The sequence below is a fragment of the Spermophilus citellus genome, assembly GCF_964194105.1.
Source record: "Spermophilus citellus genome assembly, chromosome: 9".
In the NCBI taxonomy this organism is placed as follows: Eukaryota; Metazoa; Chordata; class Mammalia; order Rodentia; family Sciuridae; genus Spermophilus; species Spermophilus citellus.
The window spans coordinates 29,129,789-29,143,503 of record NC_138191.1 but is presented as its reverse complement, the minus strand read 5'-3'; the positions used below and the strand labels follow the sequence as shown (position 1 = coordinate 29,143,503).

Below are 13,715 nucleotides of genomic sequence, written 5' to 3'. Positions count from 1 at the left end.
CTGGGTTGGCAGGTACTGATTTTCAAAATGGAGTTACTTAGGCCTAAGGACCTAACAAATTTAAAAAATAAATGAGCAACCAAAAATAAATAAAATACATTTAAAAATCAAATAAGACAAAACAAATATCCCAATTAAAAGACTGTCTTAACTATAATATTCTTTATGAAGCTTAAAGTAGTGATTTCGAAAAGAACACTATGAAGAGGACCCGGACGGCAAAGAAGGCTGCAGTGCTACTGGGATCTGTATTTTCAATGGATACTGAGGGGTTTGGTGAGCTCCTTCAGCAAGCTGAACAGCTTGCTGCTGAGACTGAGGGCATCTCAGAGCTTCCCCGTGGGGAACAGAACTTACAGGAGATCCAGCAGGCAGGTGAGTGCCTGCGTTCCCATACCCTCACACGTATGTCCCAGGAGACAGCAGATGTCAAGGTGGCTCCCTGAAGAATGAGAAGGACAATGCACTGCTGTCTGCCATTGAAGAGTCCCGAAAGCGGACCTTTGGTATGGCGGAGGAGTACCTTCGGGAGTCAAGGCTGGTGGAGTGGGAGCAAGTGAAACAGCGGATTCCGCACACGCTGCTGGCGTCCGGAGAGGATGCCCTTGACTTCACCCAGAAGAGTGAGCCCAGTTACATCAATGATGTGGGGCCCCCTGGTCGGAGCTCTCTGGATAGCACTGAGATGGCCTACGCCCGGCAGATTTATATCTATAATGAGAAGACTGTCAGTGGCCATCTGCAGCCTAACCTTGTGGTCTTCTGTGCTTCTGTCGCAGAGCTGGAGGATAAGAGCATTTCTGACATGACAGATGTGTTGTTGGCACCAGCGACTGACGCCCTGAAGAGCCGGAGCAGCGTGGAAGTGCGCACGGAGTTCCTCGGCAGGCGCTGGGGTACCTGGAGCAGAGTTATAAGAAATATACCCCTGTGCCTGTGTTTGGAGATCTGCATCAGGCCCAGCTGGGTGGTGTGCCTGGGACTTATCAGTTGGTGTGAAGTTTTCTGAACATTAAACTCCCAGCTCCCTTACCTGGACTTCAGGATGGAGAGGTGGAGGGCAGAGACACTGCAGAGACCTGCTTGCGGCTTCTCAGGTGGCGAACCGAGCCCAGCACTAGCTGGGAGAGTTCAAGACCTGGTTCCAGGAGTCCATGAACAGCAAGGACAGAAGCTCCGGCTTCATGACTGCAGAGCCCCCAGGAACAACACAGACCCCCACCGGCGGGCAGATGCGATGTCACGTAGGGAAGTGGCAGACAAAACCCAGGACTACTTGTGGCTGAAGTTGAACCAAGTGTGTTTTGATGACGATGGCACCAGCTCCCCACAAGACAGGCTCACTCGCTCACATTTCCAGAAACAGCTGCTGGAAGACGATGGCGAGTCCCACTTCACGGTGAACCAGCAGCCCTTCCTCTACCTCCAAGTGCTGTTCCTGACAGAAGCAGATCCAAGCCGCCATTGCTTTTCCCTTCCGCATGGAGGAACTGCTCTGTCATGCTGTCCATGTGGCCCTGGTGCTGTTCGAGCTGAAGCTGCTTTTAAAATCCTCAGGGCCGAGTGCTCAGCTCCTCAGCCACGAGCCTGCTGACCCTCCTTGAACGCGTTCCTCGGTGTCCCCCAGTCCAATAAAGAGCGGCTGAAGAACTTGACGCTCTCCATCGCTGAGCGGTACAAGACTCAGGGAATAAGTGCAAATAAATTTGTGGACTCCACCTTCTACCTTTTGTTGGACTTGATCACCTTTTTTTTTTTTTTTTTTTTTTTTTTTTTTGATGAGTATCACAATGGTCACATTGACAGAGCCTTTGATATAATTGACCGCTTGAAGCTGGTGCCCCTGAATCAGGAAAGTGTGGAAGAGAGAGAGTAGCTTCCTTCAGAAATTTCAGTGATGAAATCAGGCAAAACCTCTCAGAAGTTCTTCTTGCCACCATGAACATCTTGTTCACACAGTTTAAGAGGCTTAAGGGGACCAGTCCATCCATCCAGGCCCCAGCGAGTCATCGAGGACTGTGACTCTTAACTCCGAAGTCAAGCCCGAGCCCTGATTACCTTTGCTGGAAAGATACCCTACCGGACGTCTGGAGACACCAATGCCAGGCTGGAGCAGATGGAGGTCCTCATGAATTAAGGGCATGCCTTGGGGCTCCTGGGATTGGACACTGCTGGTACATTAGGCGCGTGGGTCCAGTGGGCTGGGGTTTCTGATTTTGTTTCTGTTGTGTTGTTTTGTTTTGTTTTTTTGTGAACACCAATAAATTTCTTTGATTTGTAAAAAAAAAAAAAAAAAAAAAAAAAGAAAGAAAGAAAGAAAAGAAAAAGAATTCTATGAAGAAACAAGGCCAATTATTTTAAAATCACACATTAAAATTTGACAATTTCAACAAAATAGAAGATATAGGAAAGGAGTAAAAGTACAAAGCATGCTTCATGACTTGTGAGGTTAGGTACAGGGGATGTTTTAGATACTGATTAACTAGAACAAAATATATTTTTAAAAAACTGATTCCAAATATTTAGAGGAAGCAGTAATATTTAAAAGTAACCACAAAATTAGTGACTAAAAAATAACATAGGTTTATCATATTGCAGTGTCTGTGGATCAAGAATCCAGGCATGGTGCAGCTGGGTCCTCTGCACCACCATGCAGTCAAGGTGGTGGCCAGGGCTGGGCTCTCATTTGAAAGCTTGAGTGAGGAAGTGTCTGCTTTCCAGTCTCCTCTGGTTGTTGGTGGGATCTGGTTTCTGACAGCCTTGTGGAGTGAGGGCCTCAGTTTCTAGCTGGCTGTCAGCTGAAGCCACCCTGGTCCCAGCAGGGTCCACCCAGGTCCCTCCCCAGGGTGGTTACTTCCTTGGTGAAAACTTGTAAGCTGAGGAGGAACCAAGGCTGCTGGCAAGATGGAAGTTACAATCCTATGTGATATAACCACAGAGGTGACATCATCTTTGCTGGATTCTATTAATGGTTAGAAAGACATGACAGGTCAACCCCCCTCAGGGGGAGGGGAACCCAAGGGTGTGCATACCAAGAAGCAGGCATCCTTCTGGGCTTACTCACAGCCACATACATTTACCAGAGGGTTTGTCAGAAAAAGGAGACTTGGTCATATACCTGATCTATGCAAAGGCTTGCCTGCTCTCCCCACAGTTGAGAAAGTAAATGTCTTGCTCATCTGTATCTAGGTTCAAATGCAATCCTATAATCGCTATTTGTTGAATGAATATATCAATTGCTGCAAAGGAACACAGTTTTGAAAAACAGTTTGATATCATTAACAGGTTGGTTTCTATTTGCATTGAAATAAATCTGGCAGTTTTTCATATTAAAGGTCAAAATGTCATGCCAGAAAGGACAAAACAAGAGCTTTAACACATTCCAGAACAAAATTTTTCCACAGGACGCCTTGTGTTTGCCTTTCCCATCTAGACTATTGTCATAGTCCTGCCTCCAGTGGCCATTTACATTTGAATCACGTTTCTCTTTTGAAATTGAACAAATACAGTACCTCCTTTTAAACGTCCTTTAGAAAAAAAGAAGCCTACCAACAAAGAAAAGCCCAGGACCAGATGACTTCTCAGCTGAGTTCTACGGAACTTCAAAGGAGAACTTACACTAATACTATTTAAATTATTCCATAAAAATAGAAAAGGAGGGAACCTGAACCCTTCCAAACTCATTCTTTGAAGCCAAAATCATCAAAACAAAGACACTTCAAGGAAAGAAAACTTCAGATCAATATTCCTGATGAACATAGATTTTTCAATAAAATAGTGGCAAATCACATACAAAACATTAAAAAGATAGTGCACCATTATCAAGTGGGGTTCATTCCAGGGATGCAAGGTTATTTCAACAAATGGAAATCAATAAACATAATTCATCACATCAATAGATTTAAAGACAAGAATCGCATGATTATCTCAATACATACAAAACAATTTTTTTGGACAAAATTCAGCATCCACTCATGCTCAAAACACTAGAAAAACTAGGAATAGTAGGAGAATAACTCAACATTGTAAATGCTATATATGCTAAATCCAAGGCCAACATCATTCTAAATGGTGAAAAACTCAAAGTATTTCCTCTAAAAACTGGAACAAGACAAGGATGCCTCTTTCACCACTTCTAGTCAACATGAAACCCTAGCCAGATCAATTAGAAGAAAGAAAAAAGAAAAGAAAAAGAAGAAAAAGGCATCGAATAGGAAAAAAGAAGTTGAAATTATCCCTATTTGCCAAAAACATGATTCTATATTTAGAAGACCAAAAAAACTCCACCAGAAAGCTTCTAGAATTAATAAATGAATTCAACAAACTATCAGGGTATAAAATCAACACCCATAAATCAATTGTGTTCCTATACACTAATGACGTATCAACTGAAAGAGAAATCAGGAAAACTATCCCATTCACAATAGCCTCAAAAAAAAAAAAAAAACTTTGGAATCACTATAACAAAAGAAGTAAAAGGTTTCTACAGTGAAAACTACAGAACACTAAAGAAAGTAATTGAAGAAGACTTCAGAAAATGGAAAGATCTCCAATGTTCTTGGATGGGCAGAATTAATATTGTCAAAATTGCCATCCTACCAAAAGTGCTATACAGATTTAATGCAATTCCTATTAAAATTCCAATGATGTTCTTCATAGAAATAGAAAAAGCAATCATGAAATTCATTTGGAAAAATAAGAGGCCCAGAATAACCAATGCCATCCTTACCAAGAAAAGTGATACAGGAGACATCAAAATACCAGACCTTAAATTATACTATAGAACTATAGTAATAAAAATTGCATGTTATTGGAACAAAAACAGATGTGGAGACCAATGGTACATGTTATTGGCACAAAAACAGATGTGGAGACCAATGGTACATGTTATTGGCACAAAAACAGATGTGGAGACCAATGTATTTATGTGGGTATGTCTCTGTGACATACCCACATAAATACAGTTATCTCATACTAGACAAAGGTCCATAAAAACATGTTAGAGAAAAGATAGTCTCTTCAATAAATAGTGCTGAGAAAACTGGAAATCCATATGTAGTAGAATGAATTTGAACCCCTATCTCTCACTCTGCACAAAACTGAATTCAGAGTAGAACAAGGACCTAGGCATCAAACCGGACACGCTATGCTTATTAGAAGAAACAGTAGGCCCAACTCTCTACCTTGTTGGCTTAGGAACCAACGGCCTAAAGCCCAAGAGGTAAAATCAAGAATCAATAAATAAGATGGATTCAAACGAAAAGGCTTCTTTACAGCAAAGGAAACATTAAGAACATGAACAGAGAGTCTACAGAATGGGAGAAAAAATCTTTACCACCTGCACCTTAAATAGAGCATTAATCTCCAGAATGTACAAAGAACTCAATATCTTAACACCAAAAAAAAAAAAAAGAAATAACCCAGTCAATAAATGGGCAAAGCAACTGAACAAGCACTTCACAGAAGAAGAAATAGAATTGATCAACAAATATATGAAAAAATGTTCAACATCTCTAGTAATTAGAGAAATGCAAGTCAAAACTACACTGAGATTCCATCTCATTCCAGTCAGAATGGCAATTATCAAGAATACAAGTAACAATAGATGTTGGTGAGAATGTGGGGGAAAAGGTTCACTCATACATTGCTGGTGGGACTGCAAATTGGTGCAACTACTTTGAAAATCAGTATGGAAATTCCTTAGAAAACTTGGAATGGAACCACTATTTGATCCAGTTATCCGACTCCTTGGTCTATACCCAAAGGACTTAAAATTAGCATACGACAGTGATACAACCATATCAATGTTTATAGCAGCTCAATTCACAATAGCCAAGCTATGGAAACAACCTAGGTATCCTTCAACATATGAATGGATAAAGAAAATGTAGTATATATTACTCAACGGAACATTACTCAGCCATAGGAAAAAATGAAATTATGGCATTTGTCAGTAAATGGATGGAACTGGAGAATATCGTGCTGAGTGAAATAAGCCACTCCTAAAACCAAAGGCTAAGTGTTCTTTCTGGTATACGGCTGCTAACCCACAACAAGGGTGGTTGGGGAGGGAAAGAATAGGATTAGACAAAGGGGAATGAAAGGAAGGTAGGGTGGAGGGGAATAGGAAGTACAGTAGAATTAATCAGACATAACTTTCCTATCCTTGTGTTTGAATACATGACCAGGATAACTCTGCATCATGTACAACCACAAGAATAGGATCCTAATTAGAATAAGTTATATGGCATGTAGGGTATAATATGCTAAAATACACTCTACTGTCATGTATATCTAAAAATAAAAAATTTTAAAAAGCATACCCATAAAAAATAAAATTCATTAGTGAACATGAACAAATTTATCTCAATATGTTTAGGAAAACAACACCAGGTCTAGATCCTTAAATAGGTAAGTTCTAAGAGGAACCTCAAAGAGGAGATGCTCCCCAGCATAAACATTTCAGAGAATTAAAAATAAAGAGCATATTAAACTCATTTTAGGAAATTATTATAACTCTGAAAGCAAAACCTCACAAGGAAAATACAAATAAGGAAAATTAGAGATCTAGCTCACCCATAAATACAGATACAAAAATCCTAAATCAACTATTAGCAAACCAAAACAATGCATGTTTTAGAATTCCATCATTTTTCCCCAGAAAAGGAAGGCTAGTTAATAGTAGGTATACCAATTATGAGTTGTCATCACATTAAGGGGAAAACACAAATTACAGCAATGTATTGATAAAATTAAATCTTCATGGTAAAAACCATCAAGTATAACAATGTATTAGGACCACAGAGTAACTGGATAAAACTAATGAAGGTATCTACCACAATCTACAGCAAACATCACATTTAATGTTGGCACTGTAAATCTGAAAGGTAGGCACAAGGCAGATACCAGCTTTCTCCCATGTGTTATATGCCATATGATCTGGAAGTCCTACCTCTAGCCAGGAAGACAAGCAGCAAGGTCCTTGCTTGTAGGTCATCTAATTTTAAAGTAGAAAGTTCCCAACCCCTCAAACTGTTAGAATTTGTTGCCCTTAAAGAGAAAATTTCTAAAGATTCAGATTTTTTTCTGTAGGTGATTATTTGAATCCAACTAGGTCATGAGGAAAATGAGCTAGATTCTAGCTGCGGGACACCAGAGTCTATTGTAGGTGAGAAGACCTGGCTTGTGGAGGGACGTGACTTTAGAGACTTCTATTGATCCGATGGAGAACATTAGAGGTAAAACATGGATTTGGCAGTTTCACATGTGCCTCAGAAAGTATCATCCTGGACTCATGGTGCGGCATCCCTTTCTCCAGCTGAGAGACATAGACCCTAACTAGATTTCTGTAATCTTATTTCTTCTGACTGTCAAATCTAAGTCCCTATAAGAGACTGTGATGATTGTTAATTGATTGCTTCTTAACTCTAAAATCATCCTTTCTTACTTCTTTTGTAAAAATGAACCTGGGTCTTTTAAGTGTTTTCACAGGTGCTAGCTAGCTGGCACTGTACTAAGCTTTGTGAGTAGAGGATGCTGGAGAGATTTTTCAGGAGTAAGACATTTTTCTTCCTAGTTCCAGTAGCTAACTCTACAGACAGGCTCCTGCAATGTTGTAAGTGGATTCCCACATGCCAGTCTCCTGAGCACAGGAACTTGTTCAGTACCCCACTCTGCTGTATATGGCAGCTGGAGGCACGCAGCGGCCAGCAGCCATCTCAGCAGCCCCCGCCTGCACCGTTTTATAGTGGAGTGTATTAAAGTGCCAGTTAAAACATCTTTGTGTGAACAACTTTCCCCAGTGCCCCTGAATGCCTCAGTGAGACACCTGTGAATGGCTTTTCCTAGTACTTTAGAGGTTGGGTTTTTGGCAAGATCCACCAGAGTGGCCATCTGAATTTTCTGTTTTGTGAAGTGCCTGTAGAACTCTTTGTTCCTTTTCTATTAGATTGTGTCTTTAATCATTGATTAATCAGTCATTTATAGCATCCTTTGTCAGTTATAGGATTTTCTACTATCTTGTTCAAATAATAAGACAGAATTATACCTTAGAAGGGATAAAGAATTTTATTCCATACAAAAAAAGAGAGACATACTAAAAGAAATTCATTAAAGCACATATTAGGCAGATATTTTACAATCATATATTATGGGAAGAGAGATGAAGATAGGAAACTCAGAAACCAGAATGGCTGAAGATATTCTGGATGGTGAAAAACATTATAAAAATTAAGTGACAAATAACAGATTGGCACAACTGATTTACAAAATATAAGTAGCTCCAACAAATTATTTAAAGCAGTGAATGGGCAAGGAATTTGAAAAATTTGGCAACAACAAAAAAGTAGATCAATTTTCATCTACTAACTAAACTCCACCCTAGTAGGCGGAGAATGCCAATTAAAATAATGAGCTACCCTCTTTTTCAAATGCAAATCTATGTTGAAGACTACATTAAAGATTTCTACCCAAACATTGTAGAAATAGGAACCTTATAGATGTATGCTATCTAATATGATAGCCACGGGTTACAGGAATGTATTTAATTATTATTATTTTGGATTTTGTTCCTTTTTTTCCTTTATTGATTTTATTTTTTTAAATACACGACAGCAGTGGAATGCATTACAATTCTTATTATACATATAGAGCACAATTTTTCATATCTCTGTATATAAAGTATGTTCATACCAATTTATGTCTTTAAACATGTACTATTTTTTTGCATTACAATTCTTAATACACATATATACCACAATTTTTCATATCTCTGTTTGTATATAAAGTATGTTGACACCCAATTCAAGTCTTCATACATGTACTTTGGATAACGATGTCCATCATATTCCACTGCCCTTGCTAATCCCCTGCCCTCTCCCTTTTCCTCCCATCCCTCTGCCCTATCTAGAGTTCATCTAATCCTCCCTACCTCACTATGAGTCAACCTCTTTATATCAGAGAAAACCATTGGCATTTGTTTTTTTGGAATTGACTAACTTCACTTAGCATTATCTTCTCCAATGCCATCCATTTACCTGCAAATGCCATGATTTTGTTCTTTTTTTAATGCTGAGTAAAATTCCATTGTGTATATATGCTACATTTTTTTTATCCATTCATCCATTGAAGGACATCTAGGCTGGCTCCACAGTTTAGCTATTGTGAATTGTGCTGCTATAAACATTGATGTGGCTGTGTCTTTGTAGTATGCTGTTTTTAAGTCCTTTGGGTATAGACTGAGGAGAGGGATAGTTGGGCCAAATGGTGGTTTCATTCCCAGATTTCCAAGGAATCTCCATACTGCTTTCCAAATTGGCAGCACCAATTTGCAGTCCCACCAGCAGCGTATGAGTGTACCTTTTCCCCCACATCCTTGTCAACACTTGTTGTTTTTGTCTTCATAATAGTTGCCATTCTGACTGGAGTGAGATGATATCTTAGAGTAGTTTTGATTTGCATTTCTCTGATTGCTAGAGATGATGAGCATTTTTTCATCTATTTGTTGATTGATTGTATATCCTCTTCTGAGAAGTGTCTGTTCAGGTCCTTGGCCAATTTATTGATTGGGTTATTTGTTTTTTTGGTGTTTAGCATTTTGAGTTCTTTATATACTCTAGAGTGCTCTATCAGATGTGTGAGGGGTAAAAATTTGCTCCCAGGATACAGGTTCTCTGTTCACCTCACAGATTTTTTTTGTAGGCTGAGAAGAAACTCTTTAGTTTGATTCCATCCCATTTATTGATTCTTGGTTTTTATTCTTGAGCTATAGGCATCTTATTAAGGAAGTTGGGGCCTAATCCCACATGATGAAGATTAGGGCCTACTTTTCTTCTATTAGATGCAGAGTCTCTGGTTTAATTCCTAGTCCTTTATCCATTTTGAGTTAAGTTTTGTGCATGGTGAGAGATAGGGGATTGATTTCATTTTGTTGCATATGGATTTCCAGTTTTCTCTGCACCATTTGTTGAAGATGCTATCTTTTCTCCAGTGCATGTTTTTGGCACCTTTGTCTAATTTAAGATAATTGTAATTTTGTGGGTTAGTCTCTGTGTCTTCTATTTTGTACCATAGGCCTATCAGTTTGTTTTTGTGCCAATACTATGCTGTTTTTGTTACTATTGCTCTGTAGTATAGTTTAAGATCTGGTATAGCGATACTACCTGATTCACTCTTCCTGCTTAGGATTGCTTTAGCTATTTTGGGTATCTTATTTTTCCAGATGAATTTCATGATTGCTTTTTCTAATTTATGAGGAATGCCTTTGGTAGTTCGATTGGAATTGCATTAAATCTGTATAGTGCTTTTGGTAGTATGGTTATTTGGATAATATTAATTCTGCCTATCCAAGAGCAAGGTAGATCTTTCCATCTTCTAAGGTCTTCTTTGATTTCTGTCTTTAAGGTTCTGTAATTTTCATTGTATAGATTTTTCACCTCTTTTCCTAAGTTGATTCCCAAGTATCTTATTATTTTTTTTAGGATAATGTGAATGGGGTAGTTTTCCTCATTTACTTCTCAGAGGATTTGTCACTGATATACAGAAATGTCTTTGATTTATGGGTGTTAATTTTATATCCTGCTACTTTGCTGAATTCATTTACTAGTTCCAGAAGTATTCTGATGGAGTTTTTGGGTCTTCTAGGTATAGAATCATATGGTCATCAAATAGAGCTAATTTAAATTCTTATTTTCCTATACATATCCCTTTAATTTCTTTCATCTGTCTAATTGCTCTGGCCAGTGTTTGAAGAACTATGTTGAATAGAAGTGGTAAAAGAGGGCATCCCTGGCTTGTTCCAGATTTTAGAGGTAATGACTCCAATTTTTCTCCATTTAAAATAATGTTGGCCTGAGGCTTAGCGTAGATACCCTTTACAATGTTGAGATGTTTCTGTTATACCTAATTTTTATAGTGTTTTGAACATAAAGAGGTGCTGTATTTTGTCAAATGCCTTTTCTATCTATGTGTCTATCAAGATGATATATGATTCTTAAAATCTTTAAATCTATTGATGTGATGAATTACATTTATTGATTTCCATGTGTTGCATTCCTGGGATGAATCCCACTTGATCATGGTGCACAATCTTTTTGATATGTTTTTGTATTCAATTTGCCAGAATTTTATTGAGAATTCTTGTATCTATGTTTATTAGAGATATTGGTCTGAAGTTTTCTTTCTTTGAAGTGTCTTTTTCTGGTTTTGGAATCAGGGTGATATTGGCCTCATAGGATGAGTTTGGAAGTGCTTCCTCTTTTTCTATTTCCTGAAATAACTTGAAGAGCATTGGTATTAGTTCTTCTTTAAAAGCCTTTTAGAACTCAGCTGTGTATCCATCTGGTCCTGGGAATTTCTTGGTTGGTAAGCTTTTGATGGCTTCTTCTATTTCCTCACTTGATATTGTTCTGTTTAAGTTGTGTATGCCTTCCTAACTCAATCTGGGCAGATCATATGACTTAAGAAATTTGTTGATGCCTTCAATGTCTTCTATTTTATTGAAGTATAATAATTTCTAATTATCCTCTGTATTTCTGTAGTGTATGTTGTGATATTGCCTGTTTCATCAGATATGCTGGTAATTTGAGTTCTCTGTTTCCTTCCATTCATTAGCATAGCTAAGAGTCTGTAAATTTTCTTTAGTTTTTCAAGGAACCAACTTTTAGTTTTGTCAAGTTTTTCAATTGTTTCTTTTGTTTTGATTTCATTTATTTCAGCTCTAATTTTAATTATTTCTTGCCTTCTACTGCTTTTGCTGTTGATTTGTTCTTTTTTTCCTAGGGCTTTGAGATGTAATGTGAGGTCATTTATTTGTTGACTTTTTCTTCTTTTAAGGAATGAACTCCATGCAATGAATTTTCCTCTTAGTACTGCTTTCATAGTGTCCCAGAGATTTTGACATGTTTTTTCTGTGTTCTCATTTACCTCTAAGAGTTTTTTAATCTCCTCCTTGATGTCTTTTTTAACCCATTGTTCATTCAGTAGCATATTGTTCAGTCTCTGTGTGATGCAGAAGTTTTTATTTTTTATTTTGTCATTGATTTCCAATTTCATTCCATTATGATCTGATAAAATGCATGGTAGTATCTCTACTCCTTTGTATTTGCTAAGAGTTGCTTTGTAACTCTTAGCGCATATGGTCTATTTTAGAGAAAGATCCATGTGCTATTGAGAAGTGTATTCGCTTGGTGCCGGTTAAAATATTCTATATATGTTAGTTAAGTCTAAGTTATTGTGTTATTGATTCTATAGTTTATTTATTCAACTTTTGTTTGGAAGATCTATCCAGTGGTGAGAGAGGTGTTTAAAGTCATGTAATATTATTGTGTTGTGATCAATTTGACTCTTGAACTTGAGAAGAGTTTGTTTGATGAACATAGCTGCACCATTGTTTGAGGCATATATATTTATGATTGTTATGTCTTGTTGGTGTATGGTTCCCTTGAGCAGTATGTAATGTCCATCTTTATCCCTTTTGGTTAATTTTGGCTTGAAGTCTACTGTATTTTATATGAGTATGGAAACCCCTGCTTGTTTCCATTGTCCATGTGAGTGATATGATTTTTCTCAACCTTTCACCTTCAGTCTGTGTATGTCTTTTCCTATCAAATGAGTCTCCTATAGGCAGCATATTATTGGGTCTTTTTTTTTAAATCCAGTCTGCTAGCCTGTGTCTTTTTATTGGTAAATTTAAGCCATTAACATTTAGGGTTATTATTGAGACATGGTTTGTATTTCCAGCCATATTTGTTTATTTTTGTTATTTAACTTGACTTGGTTTTCCTCTTTGATTAATTTTTCCTTTAGTATACTACCTCCCTCTTCTGGTTTTCATTGTTGTTTTTCATTTTCTCTTCATGAAATATTTTGCCAAGGATGTTTTATAGTGATGGTTTTCTAGCTATAAATTCTTTTAACTTGTTTATCGTGGAAGGTTTTTATTTCATCTTCAAATCTGAAGCTTAATTTTGCTGTATACAAGATTCTTGGTTGCCAACTATTATCTTTCAGAGCTTGAAATATGTTGTTCCAGGATCTTCTAGCTCTGAGGGTGTATGTTGAAAAAATCTGCTGTTATCCTAATTGGTTTACCCCTATATGTAATCTGATTTCTTTCTCTTGTGGCTTTTAAAGTTCTCTCCTTATTATGTTAGGCATTTTCATTATATAATGTGCCTTGGTGTGGATCTGTTGTGATTTTGCACATTCAGCATCCTATAGGCTTCTTGGATTTGGATTTGCATTTCATTCTTCATGTCTGGAAAGTTTTCTGGTATTATTTCATTGAACAGTTGCTCATTCCTTTGGTTTGGACCTCTATGTCTTCCTCTATCCCAATAACTTTTAAATTTGGTATTTTTATGCTATTTCATATTTCTTGAATGCTCTGCTCATGGTTTCTTATCATTTTTTGCTGTGCTGTCTACATTCTTTTCAAGATGATATATATTATCTTCATTGTCTGATGTCCTATCTTCTAAGTGATCTACCCTGTTGGTGATGCTCTCATTTGAGTTTTTAATTTGTTTTATTATTTCTCTCATTTCAAGGATTTCTGGTTTTTTTTCTTTATAACCTCTGTCTCCCTGTTGAGGTGATCTTTTGCTTCTTGGATTTGTTTATGTAGCTCATCATCAAAGTGATTTTTACTGCCTGTATTTGTTCTCTTATGAATTCTTTGAGATTTCAAAACATTTTATTCATTATATCCTGAAATC

The 13,715-nt window shown here is 37.6% G+C and overlaps 1 pseudogene across 1 annotated transcript; it reads left to right on the top strand.

Annotated features, from left to right (window-relative positions):
* Window positions 1-257: 257 nt before the first annotated feature.
* Window positions 258-2,137, top strand: LOC308655475 (nuclear pore complex protein Nup93-like; annotated as a pseudogene). The gene is made up of 2 exons: window positions 258-1,589; window positions 1,628-2,137. The product of its transcript is annotated as a nuclear pore complex protein Nup93-like (transcript).
* Window positions 2,138-13,715: the final 11,578 nt, after the last annotated feature.